Genomic DNA, 20,231 nt, shown 5'->3' with positions numbered 1-20,231 from the left:
TTGTAGCAATTGTGAATGGGGTTCATTCATGATTTGGCTCTCTGCTTGCCTCTTGTTTGTCTATAGGAATGCTAGCAATTTTTGCACATTGATTTTGTATCCCAAGTCTTTGTGAAGTTGCTTATCAGCTTAAGAAGCTTTTGGGCTGAGACAACGGGGTTTTCTAGATACAGGATCATGTCATCTGCAAACAAAGATAATTCGACTTCCTCATTTTTATTTAAATACACTTCATTTCTTTCTCTTGCCTGATTGCCCTGGTCATAACTTCCAATACTATATTGAAAAGGGATGGTGAGAGAGGGCATCCTTGTCTTATACTGTTTTTCAAGGGAAATACTTTCAGCTGTTGCCCATTCAGTATGATATTGTCTGTGGGTTTGCCATATATGGCTCTTATTATTTTGAGGTATATTCCTTCGATACCTAGTTTATTGAGAGGTTTTTAACATGAAGAGATTTTGAATTTTATTGAAGGCCTGTTCTGCATCTATTGAGATAATCATGTGGTTTTGTCTTTAGTTCTGTTTATGTGATGAGTTACATTTATTGATTTGCATATGTTGAACCAACCTTGCATTCGGGGATGAAGCCATCTTGATTGTGGTGGATAAGCTTTTTTATGTGCTGCTGGATTCAGTTTGCCACTATTTTGTTGAAGATTCTTGCATCAATGTTCAACAAGGAAAATTGGCCTGCAGTTGTTTTGTGTGTGTGTTTGTGTTATATCTCTGCCAGGTTTTGGTATCAGGATAATGCTTGCCCATAGAATGAGTTAAGGAGGAGTCCCTTCTTTTCGATTATTTTCAATAGTTTCAGCAGAAATGATACTAGGTCTTCTTTGTACCTCTGGCATAATTCAGCTGTGAATCTATCTTGTCCTGAGCTCTTTTTGGTTGGTATGCTATTTATTACTGCCTCAATTTCAGAACTAATTTTTGGCCTATTCAGGGATTCAATTTCTTCCTTGTTCACTCTTAGGAGGGTGTATGTTTCCAGGAATTTATCCATTTCTTCACGTTGTCTAGTTTATGAGCATAGAGGTGTTTACAGTATTCTTGGATGGTTGTTTGTATTTCTGTGGGGTCAGTGGTGATATCCCCCTTATTATTGCTGATTGTGTTTATTTTATTCTTCTCTCTTTTCTTTTTTATTTGTCTAGCTAGTAGTCTATTTTATTAATTTTTTTTTAAAAAAAGCTCCTGGATTTGTTGATCTTTTGAAGGGTGTTTTATATATCTATTTCCTTCAGTTCAGCTCTGATCTTGGTTATTTTTTGTCTTTTGCTGTCTTTGGGGTTTGTTTGCTCTTGGTTCTCTAGTTCTTGCTGTTGAGATGTTAGGTTTTTAACTTGAGTTATTTCTAGCTTTTTGATGTGGGCATTTAGTTCTATAAGTTTATCTCTTAACACTGCTTTAGCTGTGATATGGTTTGGCTGTGTCCCCACCCAAATCTCACCGTGATTTGTAGTTTCCATAATCCCCATGTGTCATGGGAGGGACCCAGTGGGAGGTAACTGAAATATGGGGGCAGTTAGCCTCATGCTCTTCTCATGATAGTGAGTGAGTTCTCATGACATCTGATGGTTTTATAAGGGGTTTTTCCCCCTTTGCTTGGCACTTCTTCCTGGTGCCATGTGAAGAAGGACGTGTTTGTTTCACCTTCACCTTCCACCATGATTGTAAGTTTCCTGAGGCTTCTCCAGCCATGCCAAACTATGAGTCAGTTAAACCACTTTTCTTTACAAATTATCCAGTCTCAGGTATATACTTATTAGCAGTGTGAGAATCAACTAATACAAGCTGCATCCCAGAGATTCTGGTGCATTGTCTCTTTGTTCTCATTAGTTTTAAAGAATCTCTTGATTTCTACCTTAATTTCCTTATTTACCCAAGAATCATTCAGGAGCAGGTTGTTCATTTTTCATGTAGTTGTGTGGTTTTGAGTGAATTTCTTAATCTTGAGACCTAATTTGATTGCTCTGTGGTCTGAGAGATTGTTATAATTTCAATTCTTTTGCATTTGTTGAGAACTGTTTTACTTCTGATTACGTGATCAATTTTAGAGTAAATGCTGTGTGACAATGAGAAGAATGTATATTCTGTTGTTTTGGGGTGGAGAGTTCTGTAGACACTTATCTGGTCCATTTGATCCAGAACTGAGTTCAGGTCCTGAATATCTTTGTTAATTTTCTGTCCCAATAATCTAATTTGTCAATGGGGTCTTAGAGTCTCTCAATACTATTGTGTGGGAGTATAAGTTTCTTTGTAGGTCTCTAAGAACTTGCTTTATGAAACTGGGTGCTCCAGGATTGGGTGCACAATATTTAGGATGGTGAGCTCTTCTTGTTGAACTGGGCCATTTACCAATATGTAAAGCCCCTTTCTGTCTTTTTTTTTTATCTTTGTTGCCTTAAAGTCTATTTTGTCAGAAACTATTTGCAACCCCTGCTTGTTGGTTTTCCATTTGTTTGGGTAAATTTTCCTCCATCTCTTTATTTTGAGCCTGTGTGTGTCTGCATTTAAGATAGGTTTCTTGAAGACAGCATACCAATGGGTCTTGGCTCATTATCCAGCTTGCCATTCTGTGTCTTTTAATTGGGGCATTTAGCCCATTTACATTTAAGGTTATTATTATGTGTGAATTTGGTCCTATCATCATGATGTTAGCTGGTCATTTTTCAGATTTGTTTATATGGTTACTTGATAGTGTCACTGTTCTGTGTACTTCTGTTTGTTTTTGCAGTGGCTGGTAACATGTTTTCCTTTCCATATTTAGTACTTCCTTCAGGAGCTCTAGCAAGGCAGGCCTGGTGGTAATGAATTCCCTCAGCATTTGCTTGTCTAAAAAGTATCTTATTTCTCTTTCATTTATGAAGTTTAGTTTGGCTGGATATGAAATTCTGGCTTGCAAATTCTCTTCTCTAAGAATATTAAATATTGGCCTCCAATCTCTTCTTGCTTGTAGGGCTTCCATTGAGAGGTCTGCTGTTAGACTGATGGGTTTTCCGTTATAAGTGACCTGGCCTTTCTGGTCTGCCCTTAACTTTTTTTTTTCATTTTAACCCTGGAGAATCTGAAGATTATGTGTTTTGGGGTTGATCTTCTCCTGGAGCATCTTACTGGGGTTCTCTGCAGTTTCTGAATTTGAATTTTGGCCTGTCTTGGTAGATTGGGGAAGTTCTCCGAAATGATATCCTGAAATATGTTTTCCAACTTGGTTTCATTCTATCTTTTTTGGGTACCCCAATCAGTCATAGGTTCAGTCTCTTTACATAATCTTCTATTTCTCAGAGGTTTTGTTCATTCCTTTTCATTCCCTGTACTCTATTCACATCTGCCTGTTTTATGTCAGAAAGATAGTCTCCAAGCTCTGAGATAGTTTTCTCCACTTGGTTTATTCAGCTATTAAGACTTGCAATTGCATTGTGAAGTTCTTGTGTTGTGTTTGTTAGCTCCATCAGGTTGGTTATGTTCCTCTCTAAGCCAGTTATTCTGGTTATCAGCTTCTGTATTGCTTTATCATGTTTCTTAGCTTCTTTGCATTGGGTTATAACATGCTCCTTTAGCTCTGGGAATTTCATTATTAACCACCTTCTGAAGCTTACTTCTGTCAATTCGGACATCTCAGCCTCAGTCCAGTTTGTGTCCTTGCTGGAGAGGTGTTGCAACCATTTGGAGAAGAGACACTCTGTTTTTTTGAGATTTCAGTGTTTTTGCATTTTTTTTTTCATCTTTGGGGCTTATCTACCTCTGATCTTTGAGGTTGCTGATTTTTGGATGGGGTTTTTGTGGATTCTTTTTTGCTGAGTTGTTTTCTGTTTATTTTTCTTTTAACAATTAGGCCACTCTATCATAGGGTTGCTGCAGTTTGCTGGGGATCTGCTACAGACCCTAGTTGCCTTGGTTTTTCCCATTCCTGGAGGTATCACCAATGAAGGCTGCAACCAGCAAAAATGGCAGCCAACTCCATCCTCTGGAATCTCCATCTCAGGGGGTTACAGACCTGTTGCCAGCTTGAACACATCTGTAGGGGGTAGCTAGAGACCCTTGTTGGGGAGTCTCAACCAATCAAGAGGAACGAGATCAGGAACCCACTTAAAGAAGCAGTCTGGCTGTGTTTTGGAAGAGCATGTATGCTGCATTGAGGGGAACACTTCCTTTTCCTGACCATTTTGGATTGGCCAAAGCCAGCAGGCTGGAATGGCTGAGTTGACCAAACTGCAGAGATGGTTGCTGCCCCTCCCTGCAAGGAGTTCATCCTAGGCAGAGATTAGAGAACTATCTATTGAACCCTGGCTGGAGTGGCTGAAGCCCCCACAGGGAGTTCCTGCCCAGTGTGGAGGAATGGATTGGGGCTCTGCTTGAAGAAGCAGTCTGGCCATTATCTGGGAAGGAAGCTGTGCATTGTGGGAGACTCTTCCTTGTCCAGACCACCTGTGTTCTTCAAAGTTGGCAGGGTGAAATAACTGAATCTACTGAAACACAGAGATGGCAGCCACCCCTCCCCCGAGGAACTCAGACCTGTTTCAGGCAGACTCCAGCCTTTTGTCATTGGCTGGCTGGAATTCCAAGCCTGTGGGTCTTAACTTGTGAGGTGCTGCGGAAGTGGGGCCCACAGAGTGATGTTGCTTGGCTTCCTGGATTCAGCCCCTTCCTAGGAATATGTACAGATAGATTTCCTGCCTTGCTGGGGATCCCAGGATAGGAGTATGTAAAACTCCTGGGTCTCTATGTGTGCCTGCATGGCTGTTCTGCTGAGACTCCACACAGCTCTGTGTATTGGACCCAGGGCCCTGGTGATGTGGGCTCATGAGGTGATCTCCTGATCCATGGGTTGCAGAGACGCATGGGAGAAGCACAGTTTCTTGGGACGGGTCGCACAATAACTCACCACTTCCTTTAACTGGGAGTGGGAGTTCTTTGGCTCTGTGCTGCTTCCAGCTGGGCCATTATCCCTTCCTGCTTTTCTTCTTTCTCTTCGGGCTGGGCTGTTTGCCTAGTCAATCCCAATACAAGAACCTGGATATTTCAACTGAAGGTGCTGAATTCACTTGCCCATTTTCATTCCTCTCCATAAGTGTCATGAACCAAAGTAGCTTCTAATCAGCCATCTTCTATCTCATTCTTTTTTAGGGATGACTAATATTCCTCTGTGTGTGTGTGTGTGTGTGTGTGTGTGTGTGTGTGTGTATCAATGTATTTGTCTAGTCATCTGTCAGCAGACATTTAGATGGTTTGCATTTTGGCTATTGTGAATAATGCTGCAATGAGCACAGACATGAAAATATCTTTGTTAGGTATTGATTTTATTTTCTTTGGGTATATGCCCAGAAGGGGGATTGCTGGATCATACTGTAGTTCTGTTTTTAATTTCTTTAGAGACCTCCATACCATTTTTCTTAATGGCTGGATCTACTTTTCCTCCAACAGTGTAAAAGAGTTCCCTTTTCTCTAGATCCTCATCAAGGTTTGTTATCTTTTAGAGTTCCATTTTCTCCATACATTCACCAACATTTGTTATATTTTGATTTTTTGATAACAGCTATCCTAATGGGTGTGAAATGGTATCTCATAGTGGTTTTAATTTGCAATTTTCTAAAGATTAACAATGTTGAGCACTTTTTCATATGTTGAGCACCAACATATACCTGTTTGTGACATTTATGTCTTCTTTAGAGAAATATCTACGTAGGTCCTTGGCCCATTTTTCCACCAAGTTATTTATTTTTCTACTCTTGAGTTATGTGAGTTCTTTAACCCCTTTGGATATTAACTCCTTATCACATATATGATTTTTAAGTATTTTTTCTCAGTTTAAAGCCTGTCATTTCATGGTGACAATTTTTTTCCTTTCTTGTGCAGAAGTTTTAATTTAATGTAATTCTACTTATTTATTATTGTTTTTTTTGTGGCCTAGGCTTTAGTTGTGATATATAAAAAATCATTGCCAAAGCCAACGTCCAGGAGCTTTTCTCCTATGTTTTCTTCTAAGAGTTTTAGAGTTTCTGTCTCAACATTTAGGTTTCTTATTCTTTTTTTTTCCCCCACATCAAATAGGTAATGTGCCAACGTCTTAAGGTTTAAGGGAGGCACATCTCACACAGGAGTGTGAAATCCCAATCCCTATTCTTATGAACCACAAAAGGATCTTTTATCCATTTTGAGTTGATTTTTGTGTATGGTGTAAGATAAGCATCTAATTTCATCATTTTGCTTGTGAAAATCCAGTTTTTCCAGCACCATTTATTGAGGAGATTATCCTTTCCCTGTTGTGTCCTCTTGACACTTGTCTCAAAAATTATTTGACTGCATATATTTGAATTTATTTCTGGGCTATTGTTTCACTGGTCCATGTGTCTGTTTTTATGCCAGTACCATACTGTTTGATGTATTACTATACCTTTCTAACATAATTTTAAATCAGGAAGTGTGTGAGGTATCACCATTTCTAATCACTAAACAAATGCCCTGTATATTTTTCAGAAAGCTGAAAACAAGGATTCCTTTGCATTTATTTTTAGGTCATGGTCTCTGAGATTAAGCATTATTTTTGGTAAGGTGATCACTGCTATGTTTTTCCTAATCTTATAAATATTTTTGTTTGTTAAATTTAAATCATGGTCCCTACAGCTAAGATTATAGAATAATGACATTTTCCCTTGAAGGGTCTTAGAATAAAGTATTGCTAGTCCAGGGTATAATATGTAGAACCTTAAAACTTTTGGAAAAAATATAACCCTTCAGAAATAAATCCAAGAAAAAGATTCTCATCAATTGCAGAGAAAAACAAACTTCCTCATTCACAAAACAGAGCATCCATCATTTTTTTCCAACTGAAATAAATATAACCTGAAAGCAAATGACAGTGGATTCTCTTTGCCTTTCCATGGGATTACTTCCTCACGAATGTGAACGATTTGGAAAACAAATAAATAAGACAAAATATAACCTTGTTTTAAATTTGAAATTTCAGATTGAGCATGAAAGAGAAATGATAGTTTGTTTCACCATTAGCTATCAATCAATAAAGTATGCTAAATGGTAGATGATGCTCTCTAAATATATTTTACAGAAATATATAATGTACACTTTTAATTAATAATTGCTTTGACACTTGGTAGTTGTCTCTTAGGATTCTGCATTTCACATTTTACTATTTATACACTATCTTTAGAGAAAGTTGATAATAATTTTGTTCTTTTTCATCAAACAACTTTGTACTTATGATAATTTCTATTATGTCTAAAGTTAGTCTTTTTATTCACATCATATCCTGACTGACATTTTTCTGACCACATGCCAAGAGCAAAAAGAAGAAAGAATTGGTTTTAAGACTCTTACAGGATAAGTTCCTATGACTTTAAAATGTCTAGATGAAAAAAGAAAATCTGCAGAAGAAATAAATTTGTCAAAAGCTTTTATATAATGACATATTGACAAATATGTGCAAGTTAAATTTTTTAAAGGCTTTCAGATATTGTTTGTTATATATTTGTTTGTTGCTTAATAATATTTTCATTCTTGATTTTTTTTTTTTTTTTGAGACAGGGTCTTGCTCTGTCTCCCAAGTTGGAGTGCAGTGGCACAATCCTGGCTTACTGTAGCATTGACCACCCAGGCTCAAACAATCCTCCAGACTCAGCTTCCCAAGTAGATGGAACTACAGGCACACACCACCACACCCAGATAATTTTTGTATGTTTTGTAGAGACAAGGTATTGTCATCTTGCCCAGGTTGGTCTCGAACTCCTGAGCTGAAATGATCCTCCCACCTCAGCCTCCCAAATTGTGGGGATTACAGGTGTAAGCCACCATTCCCAGCCCATTCTTGATTGTAAAACCTATAAAAGCTATCTTTATCACAACAACTGTGACTGACTTTATCACTATTCATAGATCGAATATCTGAAATTTGGGGAGTCCCTTGTTCACTATTCTTGATGGGAAATTGAACCAGCAGCCCTTGTGGATGTGACTGCCTATGCAAAGATAAATGTAAGGGTTTGTCATATTTATTCAATTCTCTTCTACAGTCGGGACGCCCCTGCACATAGTTTGTGTTGACTCCACTTTTTTGGCACATCTATTAGTTGAATCTAAAGGGTATATTACAAGGATCACAAATGATGCAGAAAAAGACAAACTGGGGGAGAGAGGTTTCATTGAGCAAAATGACTGGATTTCAGCCAAGCCAATCCCTCATGGACATCAATTTACATGAGAATGACTGAAGTCAAGTATGAAAATTGCTACCTATGGCTTATTACCCTCATGTGGTCATGTCACCCTTTTAGGTCAAGTTCTATAGCAAGGCCAGAATTTCCAAAATGTCAAAGGCAAAGTTGTTGCCATAAACCTCATTAAAATAGAAAACCTCATTATTAAAGAGATGTTTTATGTAATAAATGCCAACTTATAAACCCTGAAACAACCAGCAATAGCAAATTTGTAGCACAGCTTAGTGATTCTCAGACAGAAGTTTGAATTTTAGTCCTGAGCCCGACTGTTTTTTAATGGATTATGCTACATTTCTGAGAGCAGGACCTAAAAATGTGGAGTGTGTGTGTGTGTGTGTGTGTGTGTGTGTGTGTGTGTGTGGTGTGTGTTCAAACATATTTTGGGGGTTCAGACAAGTCAGATAATTTTGCTAAGTGTTTACCATCTTATGTTTTACCTTTATTAAAAACAATAATTATTGGGCAGACCAAGATTTTCTTTTCTTTTGACATAATAATTTGGACCTACTTTCCTATTTTGTCACAGTTTTCTGTTTAGTTTATCAGTCTATTTCTGTGGCTTTACAAAGATAGATGTTTATTCCTTTAATTGTATTGCCAATATTCACTTTTACTTCTTTGATGAACATAAAAATATCCCCGTTGTTACAGGGTTCCTCCCACAGTACTCAACTTAAACTTCTTAAAATATCCCGGTTGTTACAGGGTTCCTCCCACAGTACTCAGCTTAAACTTCTTAACTAATATTTGATAGAACGGTGAGGGAATGAATGCCTGAGGTTACAGTGCAAGTGGCAAAACAGAAGCAGAGAGACTGTGTAACTACAAAGAAGTACAAGGCAGGGACAGCTTATCCGTTGTTCCCTAGGCTACCAGTCAAACGTGACTACATTTACATGATTTCAGGAAAAAAAAATGGTAATATCTAAAAATGCATTTTATTTATGTTGTCAAGGTTGAGTGTATATGTGTGTGTGTGTGTGTATGTACATAAAATGATACAATAATTCAGTTAGCTTAATTCAATAACTTACATTCTAAGGAAATAAATAAGAGATAAAACTCATTAACAAGATTTTCCAGTGGGATTATTTTAATGACTTCTTTTTAATAGTTTTACTTTAGTCTGTGGTCAATCAAATGCTGTAGACAACTTAGTTTTCTCTAACTGATTTCCTTGGAAGAAATCATCGCACCACAGAGTTATACAAAAAGATAAGGATTGTGGCAGTGACTGCTAGATGTTAACAGGAGCCTTCCTTCTAAAGGCATGGGGGGATAACAATATTGAACTTCTGTGCAATTAGATGTAGCCATGTGACTAAATTAGAGCTAATGGAATACAGGTTGAAGTGATAGGCCACACTTCCCAGCTAGGCCCATGGTAAACTTCCTGTGTGATCCTTGCTCTCTTTTGCTTCTGCCTCCAGCTGATGGGCAGGGCCCTGTGACATCACTTGCAGATAAGCTGCCCAGGGGAACCTTTCAGATAAGAAGTCCTGTTCCCTGGAATGTTCCATGATTGAGATATGAAATTTTATTTTGCTCAGCAATTGGAATGTCGGGGTTTTGAGTTATGGCACTTAGCCTACACTAACTAGTAAAATGATATTCTGGTTAATGAATGTTTTTTAACTGACTAACTTTTAAATACTTTACAGAATACATTGTTGTTATGGAATAATTTCTATAATAATAATTCTTGTTTATTAAGAATACTTTAAACATACACTAAAAGATTTGTGCGATGAATCTACATACATCACCTACTTTAAACAATTATTTACTTTCTGTCATATTGACTTTATCATTCTTTCTATGTATGTGCATTGCTTTTTAATTTTTTTCTTAATTTGAAAGTAAGGTACAGCTGGGCACGGTGGCTCACACCTGTAATTCCAGCATTTTGGGAGGCTGAGGTGGGCAGATCACTTGAGATCAGGAGTTTGAGACCAGCCTCACCAACACGGTAAAACTCTACCTCTACTAAAAATACAAAAATTAAGTGGGCATGCTGGTGGGGAGCTGTATCCCAGCTACTCGGGAGGCTGAGGCAGGAGAATCGCTTAAACCTGGGAGGCAGAGGTTGCAGTGAGCTGAGATGCTGCTGCTGCATGCCAGCCAGGGCAATAAAGTGAGACTCCGTCTCAAAAAAAAAAAAAAAAAAAAAAGTAAGGTACAGAAATCTACTTCAGAATGCATTTTTTAAGATAGAAAATAATAATAATGGTTTTCTAGTGTCATCTAATATCTAGTCCACACTCAAATTCTCAGTGATTTCAGCAACTGGATTTTATAACTGCTTTTAATAATTTGGAGCCCGAGTCAGAATTCAGGCTCCACTTTTAGTTGCTATATCTCTTTAATCTCTGAGACCAGAAGAGTGCTGCTTCTTCCTACTTGTTCATCATTATTATCTTCTCCTTTTCTGTGTGCTTTCATTTCTTATAGCCACTGTAACAAATTACCACAAATGCAGTGGCTTAAAACAATACAAATATATTCTCTTACAGTTCTAAAAATTAGAGGTCCAAAAGTAGTCTCAAGGGGCTAAACTCAAAGTGTCATCACAGCTGGGTCCTTCAGTGAGTCCATGAACGTCTGCTCCTTTCCTGTTCACTTCTAGAGGCTTCCAGCATTCCTTGGCCCCTGGGCACATTCCTCTAAGCTCTGCTTCTGTAGGCACATCACCTTTTATCCTGCTATAGCCAAGTTTCCCTCTGTATCCCTCTCATAAGGACACTTGGGATTACATCGATGGCTTACTATGTAAACACCAGGATAATCTTTTCTTAAGAACCCTAAGCTGGGCACGGTGGCTCACGCCTGTAATCCCAGCACTTTGGGAAGCCGAGGCAGGCAGATCACCTGAGGTCAGGAGTTTGAGACCAGCCTGGCCAACATGGTGAAACCCCGTCTCTACCCAAAATACAAAAATTAGCCGGGTGTGGTGGCGTGCATCTGTAATCCCAGCTACTGTTGAGGCTGAGGCAGAAGAATCACTTGAACCTGGGAGGTGGAGGTTGCAGTAAGCTGAGATCGTGCCAATGCACTTCAGCCTGTATGACAAAGCAAGACTCTGTCTCAAAAACAAAACAAAACAAAAAAACCCTAAACACATATTTAAAGTCTTTTTTGCCACAAAATGTGACATTCACTGATTCCAAGGATTAGGATATGGACATCGTGGTGGGCCATTCTGCAGCCCACCATAGTATGCATATTATTGTTTATTTGGGAAAACCAGGCCAGTTGCCTTACCGTGTGCCTACATTCTGGATTTGCCTATTACTTACCTGTGTTATTTAACTTGTTTCTGTATGTTTTATATTTCTTAAATGATAGAGATTCAGCCTCAGGCTTGAAGAAATCTGGACTACACATACTTGGCAAAAATAATTTACAGGAGATGCTGTGACCTTCAAGTCACATAATGTTGGAGAATGTGACCTGTCAGGTTGTTTAATTATCAGTGAAACTAATTTTGGTGACATTGTTAAAGTGGTCACTGCCAGGTATTGCATTATAAAAAAGACTTTTTTTTTTTTTTGGCAATTTCAAGTAATCTACCAAGTTACATTTTAACATGATGTGACCATCCTATTCCATAATATTTTACCTAGCTTTTAGCCACCGTTGATGATCGTCCTATCTCATGTTACCTATTTTTATTTCTGCCTCTTTTGCAAAACCTCTGAAAACTTTGCTAATCCCTTCTTTCTTCCTTTACAAACACGGTTCTGTGAAGGTAATTTAATCTTTCTTTGATACTAAAAAATCTTATAAACTCTGGGGTCATCACTTGAACATTAATTTCTTTTGAACAGTTATAGAATAACAAGGAAGAAAATTCTGATGATTTAAGAGCTCCCGTTACAAGGATCCTGTTTTAAAACGTTTTGAAACAAAAACAATTCCTATAGCTTACAGTAATTTAAAAAAAAAAAAAGAACAATTTATTGGACCAGACCTATGAACAGTAATGATATCATAGGCATATCAAAAGTGAAGCTGAAACATTGTGTTCTGTTCTTTGCATTATAGTAAGAGGTTACCACCTTTTGGAAGTTGGTGTTTTCTGATATCATAGTTTATGTTGGCTCACATGAAATTTGCCTTGATGTGGAAAGCCCTCTCAGTAGGGGTTATCAGACCTGTTTTTCTCAAAGGGAGCTGCTTATGTCCAGATGGAGCTCACTGTGAGAATGTGGTCATGATCACCTTTCCATGTGAATTTCATTCTCAAAAGATTATAATCATCTTGCCAGCAGCAAACTGATCAAAATTCCCCTGGAAATTTTATTTGATTGAAATTTGGTGTCATTTTCTATAGTATCCATTTCTAAAACCTTCTACAGAGTTAGTAATGAAACAACTCTGTTGCCAAAAGTAAGTCAGAATGCCAAAGCCAATGGCATATAAGATGCTGACTAGCTGTTTCCTTTCTCCGGTAAGTACCGACTCTGAGGATAAACAGGAAAACTGTTAGGATCAGGACTTTCAGTTGGATGGGATTAACTTCCTGACTGAGATATGTGAAGATGGCAAGACCTATAATTTTATTTCCTGAATATATTCATGAGGAATGACAGCCAGATCTTCAAATACACCAAAATAAGATAGAGAAAAATATTTTTATAAGTTCAAACATTTGAATTCTTTTTGTTTTTCCTATTAGAAAGTTTTCCCACATCACAGAGTGAGTTAATATTTAATTTTGCTTTGGATTTTTTTTTTATTTTTCTATAGGAGGACCAACTACTTAACAATATAGTATTGACAGAGACAAAATACTATCTTGAAATCCCTAAAAGCTGCTGAAAAGGAGCTTTTCAGACAGAAAGTGGTAAATTACAAGATATTTCGGTTTATGGACTTAAAAAACAGAAGCTGTGCTATGTTAGAAAGGAGAGGATTGGCCAGGCATAGTGACTCATGCCTGTAATCCCAGCACTTTGGGAGGCCAAGGCGGGTGGATCACCTGAGGTCAGGAGTTCAAGACCAGCCTCACCAATATGGTGAAACCCCATATGTCTCTACTAAAAATACAAAAATTAGCTGGGGGTGGTGGCAGGCACCTATAATCCCAGCTACTCAGGAGGCTGAGACAGGACAGTTGCTTGAACTCAGGAGGCAGAGGTGAGTGAGATGGTGCCACTGCACTGCAGCCTGTGTGACAGAGCAAGATTCCGTCTCAAAAAAAAATAAAAAATGAAAAAAAAGGAAAAGAAAAAAAAGAAAGGAGAGGATCATTGTGGAGTCAGGGTAGGTGGTGCTTCTCAATTCTCAATGTTTCTGATGCTGGAATAAATCCTGATCTAAGGTTCCTGGCACCAGCTGGAGCCCTGGCAAGGTTGTGCCTCAATACAAGAAAATCTCATCATCTGAAGTTCTTCCTCTCTGAGATCAGTCTTAGAAGGCCTTGGTAGCTGATGATTCTAAATGTAATGCTAGGAAATGGTTTCTATTCAAGGATATACTTAAAAATGATCCTCTTATTGCATGACAGAAGCAGGAGCAGGACCCAGCCTCCATTACTGGGCTCTGATTCCAAGATCCAGTGAAGGCATGGATATGACATCACTTCCTTTTCCTCTAGTTCAGTGGTCCTCAAACTTTAGCGCCCCTCAGAATCCCATGGGTGACTTGCTCAAACACACATTTCTGGACTCCACCCACCAGGGTCATGAGAATTTGCATTTGTGACAAATTCTCAGGTGATGCTTCTGCTGCCCACCTTGGGGACCACACTTTCCCATTTTTTGATGGGAATAATGTCAGAGACTCAAACCTAGCTCTTTCACTTAATCTGCTCCTTCTCTCCAATGTGGACTGATAAGAACATTGCCTCCTTGTTCAAAGCAGTGCTTGACAACCCAACTATGCTGACTTTCTCCAGCCAGGGCCTTCGTACCTCCCTCCCTGTGGCCAGACAAAAGGAAGTATCTCATAACCCAAAGAACACTGGCAGGTGTGGCTGAGAACATTTCTGTCTGGCATAATACTGGGTTGGGGCACAATATTTTCCTGAATAATTAGTCATTTTGCAAGACTGCATGCCCCTACCACCACAGAAACTCCATGGGTCAGGGAACATGCTGTCTTGCCTCAGACTTGACTCCCCAAAACTAACATTTATAAATCAGATATTCTGCTTCTACTCAGTGGCTAGCTGGACTTCATTGTAGTTAAGTCCACTAAAATATGCTAAGCCAGACTTATTTCTCCCATTGAGGCACTCCACACATCAGTGAGGCCTTAGAGTGGCTAATACAGATGGGGTTAGAGCCACAGGAGAGGGGTAACCTACCCATTTGTGTGTTCTGCTAGTTCCTTGCTCGGCTTAAGTATTTCTATGGCACAGAATTGTCTGTGGTCAAAATTGTGCGGAGTGATATCCAGCTTCATAAGAATATGCCATTCCTTCCTATAGCATTTTTTAATTCTTTCATTAAAACAACATGCTCTTGCAGTTCAAAATGTTAAGAGATAGGAAATGGTACCAAGAAGAAAGAAATGGTCTCTTGCTGTCACAGTCTATGCAATTACTTGTGGGAGGCAAATATTAAATAATAACAACAGAAATAATGACTAATCACACTGTTATGAATGACCTGAAGGAGAAACATAGCAGGCAATAAAAGCTTGTTACATAGGACCTGCTCCGGTCTGATATCTAAGGTGTCATTTGAACAGTATTCATTACATTTGTTCAACACTCATTCCACAGATCTACTAAACCTCCACTCCGTGAAAAGCACAATTAAACCAGCTCCCAGTCTTTCTAGAGCAGAATTGTCCAAAAAAAAAAAAAACTTTCTGCAGTGATAGACATTGTCTATAATTTCTGCACTGTCCACTAAGCAGCTTCTAGTCACGTGAGCCCATTGAGCATTTGAAATACTATTAGTGTGACTAAGAAATTCTTTGCATTTGCAGGTAAAAGTTTTTACAAGTCACATGTGGCTAATAACTACCAAACTAGACAGTCCTTGCAAACTCTATGGTAACTAAAAAAAAAAGATACATATTTTTGTAAGAAAAAGATGTCAAGGCGTAAAGATTATTAGAATGTGCAAACTTTGGGAAATAGATGAAGACCTGATATGGCAGAAAGCCAAATATTTAGTTCATACCCAACACATTTCCAGCCTTGCTTATTGTAACCTTCTGTTTCCTAGCTACTTATTCACATTTGTTTGAATGAACCCAACATATTTCTGCCAAGATCACTGCTCTCCCTTGCCATTTTGTCTGCCTCTTCAATCTCTTGCCCCAGAATCTTATTTATCTTTCTTCCCCTCAATTGTAAATCTCTTTCTCTCTCTCTCTCCCTGTCTCTCTCTGTCTCTTTCTCTCTGTCTCTGTCTGTCTTTCTTTGCCATTGAAAATATTCACAGTCCTATGTTGGCCTCCTTTGGGCTTTGATATAGCCACAGAATTTTATTTACTTTCTATATTTTCTTCTCATGTTCCTGTACAAGAAAATTTCCTCATGCCAACAACTTTGATTCAATATTGACCATACTAACCATATGTTGTACAAGTGTAAATGTTTAATTTTTGTCTGTTAAATAAACAACCCAGTGAAGTTCGGAGAGTTCATTAGCCAACATTACGCAGTCTGTATTTATTTATTTGTTCAAGTATTTGTTGTGTGTATCCTTCATAAAAGTCTAAGTTCATTTAGGAAAAAAAATCTGTGTTTATTCACTAATATCTTTTCATTGTCTAGTACAGTGTCTGGCTTAGACTAAAGGCTCAATAAATAAATATTTATTATATAAATAAATCACAAAATATATGTCCTCTTGCTTTTTAGTAAAGGGCACAATCAATTGTACTTTCTAAGTCTCTTTGTGAAAATAATGCGCACGCTTAACTTTTTGCTCCTTATCACCAATTTTACGTAAATAATTTACTAAGAATCCCAACGTTAAATTCAATAAGCAGGAAGTCATTGGCCTGAGGCTGTCTCCTTACTTTGTGTTCCTATCTAAGGAATTGCAATGTAAATTAATATGTAAACAAATTGAAAACCTAACCTAGAAGTGTAACAAACAGTGTAGCAGACAGCTCAGCCAATCACAAGTAGCCAAGTTTCAGCCAATCACTTGCTGCCAACTGATCAGACCATGTTTCAAGAAAGGAAATGCTGAGCTGTAACCAATCGAGCTAGAGTGGCCACCCCCATTAGCCTCAAAGGATACAATCTAAGATTCCCAGTAGATGCCTGAAACTTTGCATACTACTGAACCCTCATTTGGAACATGTTTCTGTTCATGTCTTCTGCTCACAAATTTAATGTCTTTTCCATCTCACCTAAGCACTTTTAACATACCGTGGTTGTAACTTTTATATTTTGAGGTGTGACAGCAAAACTAACACAGATTTCTTTTTCCTTCTTCACAATTTCATGGATGGAAAATCCATTCTTATCGTCGATCTTCGTAACCTCAGCATATAATTTTTTTCCTTCCTTATTAAGTCAAGAACTTTCATCTTTTCATTTAAAGTAGGCACTTCACCACTTCTTTGGCATATCTGAATTGCCCCACTATTGCACTTTGGGCCAATATAAAGTAAAATAAGGATGACTTGAACCCAAGCATTGCAATATCGCAACAGTAGATCTGACACTGAAAAAGCTAATAGTGACTAGCCGGCAAGTAGTGTAGACAGCGTGGATATACTGTGCAGAGGGATGATTCACGTTCAGGTGAGATGGAGCAGTATAGCACAGGAGTTTGTCACACTACTCAGAATAATGGGAAATTTAAAAAAAATGAGTTATTTATTTTTGTAGTAGTCTATTTAATATTTTCAAAAGTTGATTGACTGTGGATACATGAAATGCTGGAAAGCAAAACTGCAGACAAGGGGACACTACTGTATTTTTGCAGTTGACTTCCATTTTCTGTCTATAAATACTTCCTGCCTGCATTGTGGCAGGGAGCTCACTGATACTCTCCTGTTTCTGAGTGCTGCCTAATTTGTGAATCATTCTTTGCTCAGATAAACTCTGCTAAATTTAAATAGTCAGATTTTTTCTTTTAACACCGGCATAAATCTCCTTTTCCAGTAGGAGAACAATAGTGATTTTTTAGCTACATAATTGATTATTTATTTACATTTATGTGATGCATTTCAGAACTTCTTATTGCTGGTCACATTGGAGCAATAATGTGGTGGGAGGGAATGGAATATAGAATGAAAGATTATGATACCAGCTGATATGAATGCTATACACATTATGTCTTGATAAATTGAGTTTGAATCAAAAGGCAATTAAATATTTTTGGCACCTTTAGAAATTTTTGAAAAGGGGATTCTGCAATAAATTGGCTGCATTTACTCCAAACAAAAAGTATGATTACAACAAGAAAAACAGCAAAAATGAGAGATAACTTCCTCTTTAGCTTGCAGAACTGGAGCATGAGCAGTTTTAATGATATTAGTGTTAGGCAAGCCTAGGTACGCTGGTATGTTTCTCTTCATGAATTAAATCCAGAAAATAAAATCAGTCCCTTTTCTCTATGTTAAAATTTGGTTTTACTTTACAATAGTGATTCATTCAAGCATTTGTGAGTTGGATCATCCAAAAATGATCACGCATCTCAGAAAAGCAAAGCAAAGAGGAGGGTGGGAAGTTTCCCTGTGCCAGAGCCCCTGCTATCCATCACTACCAGGGACAGAGAGGAGATGGCCCTTTAATAGAAACTGGCTAATTTCTTCAGAAATATCTCATTAAGCCCGCCCTTCCTGAGTGGCTTCTCCATTAAAATTTGATAAATGAATTCTGCCATTGCCAATTCCAGCCTGTCCTTCTTTCCCTTAATGAAATGAAGACGCGTCATGCTGGCAAGCACTCCAGACACAGATAATTATTCATGGGATGCTAGAAATGCTGTAGTCACCCAGCCCATCACTGCTCCACAGACACTGGAGATGGGACCTTCAGAAGCCTGAATGATTTTTGAATAGAGATTTATTTATATTTTACTCAGGGGGAAACAAATCACATGGGTTTACATACTCTTCCTTTTAGCTTTTTGCCCATATTGTTTTTCCACCTCAGATCACAGTGTATGTGTGGGAGTGAGTATGCACATGACATATGTTTGGCACTTTTACTTACTGATTTAAAATATAACTCAGTTTGATTAAAATTAATATTATTTTCAAGTTGGAATTGTTTTTAATAATATGCCTTTAGGAAAGGCTATATTTCATGATGCTATTTTCTTTTCAAACATTAGTTTAAAGACCTATGTAGGCAAACTATGTAGTACCGAACTATATAATTTATTTCTTCAAAGCATCTGTTACTGCTGGCTAGCCTTAACTATCTTTTAACTAGTGTTTTTCCATTGATTTGAACTTATGTTTTCTGTTACTGGGCATATCCTTGCTATTAGCCAAAGTTAAAAGGTTTGCTCTCATGTTTTAAAGTCTGTAGTCTTTTATGTCTTCTCTTTTCTCAAATTATGCATAACTGAACCTGCTATCATAAAAGGATCTGAAATTCACTCATACTAATATATAAATGGATATCATCTCAAAATACTACCTCTATAAAAGGTATTTGCTACCTGCCAAAAAGCCAGCCTTTATTTTAATTTCTTAGGGTAAAATTATACACACACACACACACACACACATATACACACACACAAACACACACACACACTTAAAGAAGGAACACCTATTTTGTTTGTTTATTTTAGTCTCTTTGCAGGGCTGCAGGCAGCCATCTTCTCTTTTTAAAACATACCTCTCACCAGACTCACATGGTGCTTTTAGCCCATGTGTAACAGCATTAAAGTTTATAGATTCCAGAATAGCACTGGGAGAAATCAAACCTCCAATTTTTAAAAAAACTTATCACCAAGTGAAAGAAAACATTTACAAAACAATATTTTGATTGCCTGTTATAAGCAGTTATTTGCTAATGGGATTACCATATTTGTAGATATTTTATGTGTTTTTATTCCTGAGAGTAAGGTAAATCATTATTTATTTTTGATAAGAGAACTAACTAATTTTGAACTATGAAAATTTCAGATCCATTGTCATTTTGCATCTTTATACCAAATCTCAGGGGTACACAGGGATTGTTATTTCTAAAATAAATATTCAGAAACTCAGGAACTGAGTGGCCAATTTCTCACACTGCTGAAAAGTGGCAGAGCGAGATGAGACTCCAAACCATGCTCTCAACTTCTTCAGAATTAGCAAGAAGCATATTGCCAGAACGCAGGGCTTAATATCTCTGTACTTTATTTAAAAATCTAAAATAACTTAATAGTGCTGAAGACAAACCAAGTTTGGATGGGAGATTAAGAGGTCAGATGAGGGTTGATATCACTAGTAAGTAAACAAACCTTTTTACAAATGATATCTGGTACTTTATTTAGAAAATTAAATACATACTCAAAAATTTTTCCATATAGATTATTCACACACTGCGTGATGATCTCAAGCCAGCATTTTTCTTGTCACTTGGTAATTTAATAGCAGTAGTCATAAATAATATTTAGGACAATGTCAGAAAACTAAAATTTTTGAGCAATTATTATTGATCTGTCACTATACTAACAATTTTATGTGATGCATTTCAGAACTCTTATTGCTGGTCACATTGGAGAAATAATGCAGTGGGAGGGAATGGAATATAGCATGAAAAATTATGTTACCAGCTGATACAAATGCTATACACATTATGTCTTGATAAATTGAGTTTGACTCAAAAGGCAATTAAATATTTTTGGCATTATCTGCTTTCATTCTTGTAACACTATGAAGTAACTTGCCCAAATTTACACACAGCTCAACTCTGGAAAAGCCAGGTTCCTGGATCAGATCTCTCTGCCTTCTGCAACTGAGCTCTGAACCAGTTGACTGTATGTGCACCTGGAGTTTTTCTTCTGACTGATCATGCAGTGTTTCATTTATATTTCATCTGTTAACCTCCTGCCTGAGGATCCTGTGT

General features: G+C 37.6%; 1 protein-coding gene and 1 non-coding gene across 4 annotated transcripts in view; both read right to left on the bottom strand.

Moving 5' to 3' along the window:
* Nucleotides 1-20,231, bottom strand: part of LOC129393842 (uncharacterized) — a 1,009,906-nt gene that overhangs the window by 164,110 nt on the left and 825,565 nt on the right. The window lies entirely within an intron of this gene.
* On the bottom strand, nucleotides 6,050-6,150 carry LOC112437124 (small nucleolar RNA U13). Its single transcript, XR_003025784.1, has one exon. It is a non-coding gene; the product is annotated as a small nucleolar RNA U13 (small nucleolar RNA).

This window comes from Pan paniscus, chromosome 15, assembly GCF_029289425.2.
Source record: "Pan paniscus chromosome 15, NHGRI_mPanPan1-v2.0_pri, whole genome shotgun sequence".
Lineage (NCBI taxonomy): Eukaryota > Metazoa > Chordata > Mammalia > Primates > Hominidae > Pan > Pan paniscus.
Note: the sequence above shows the minus strand (reverse complement) of the source record. Positions and strands in the feature narration are given on the sequence as shown.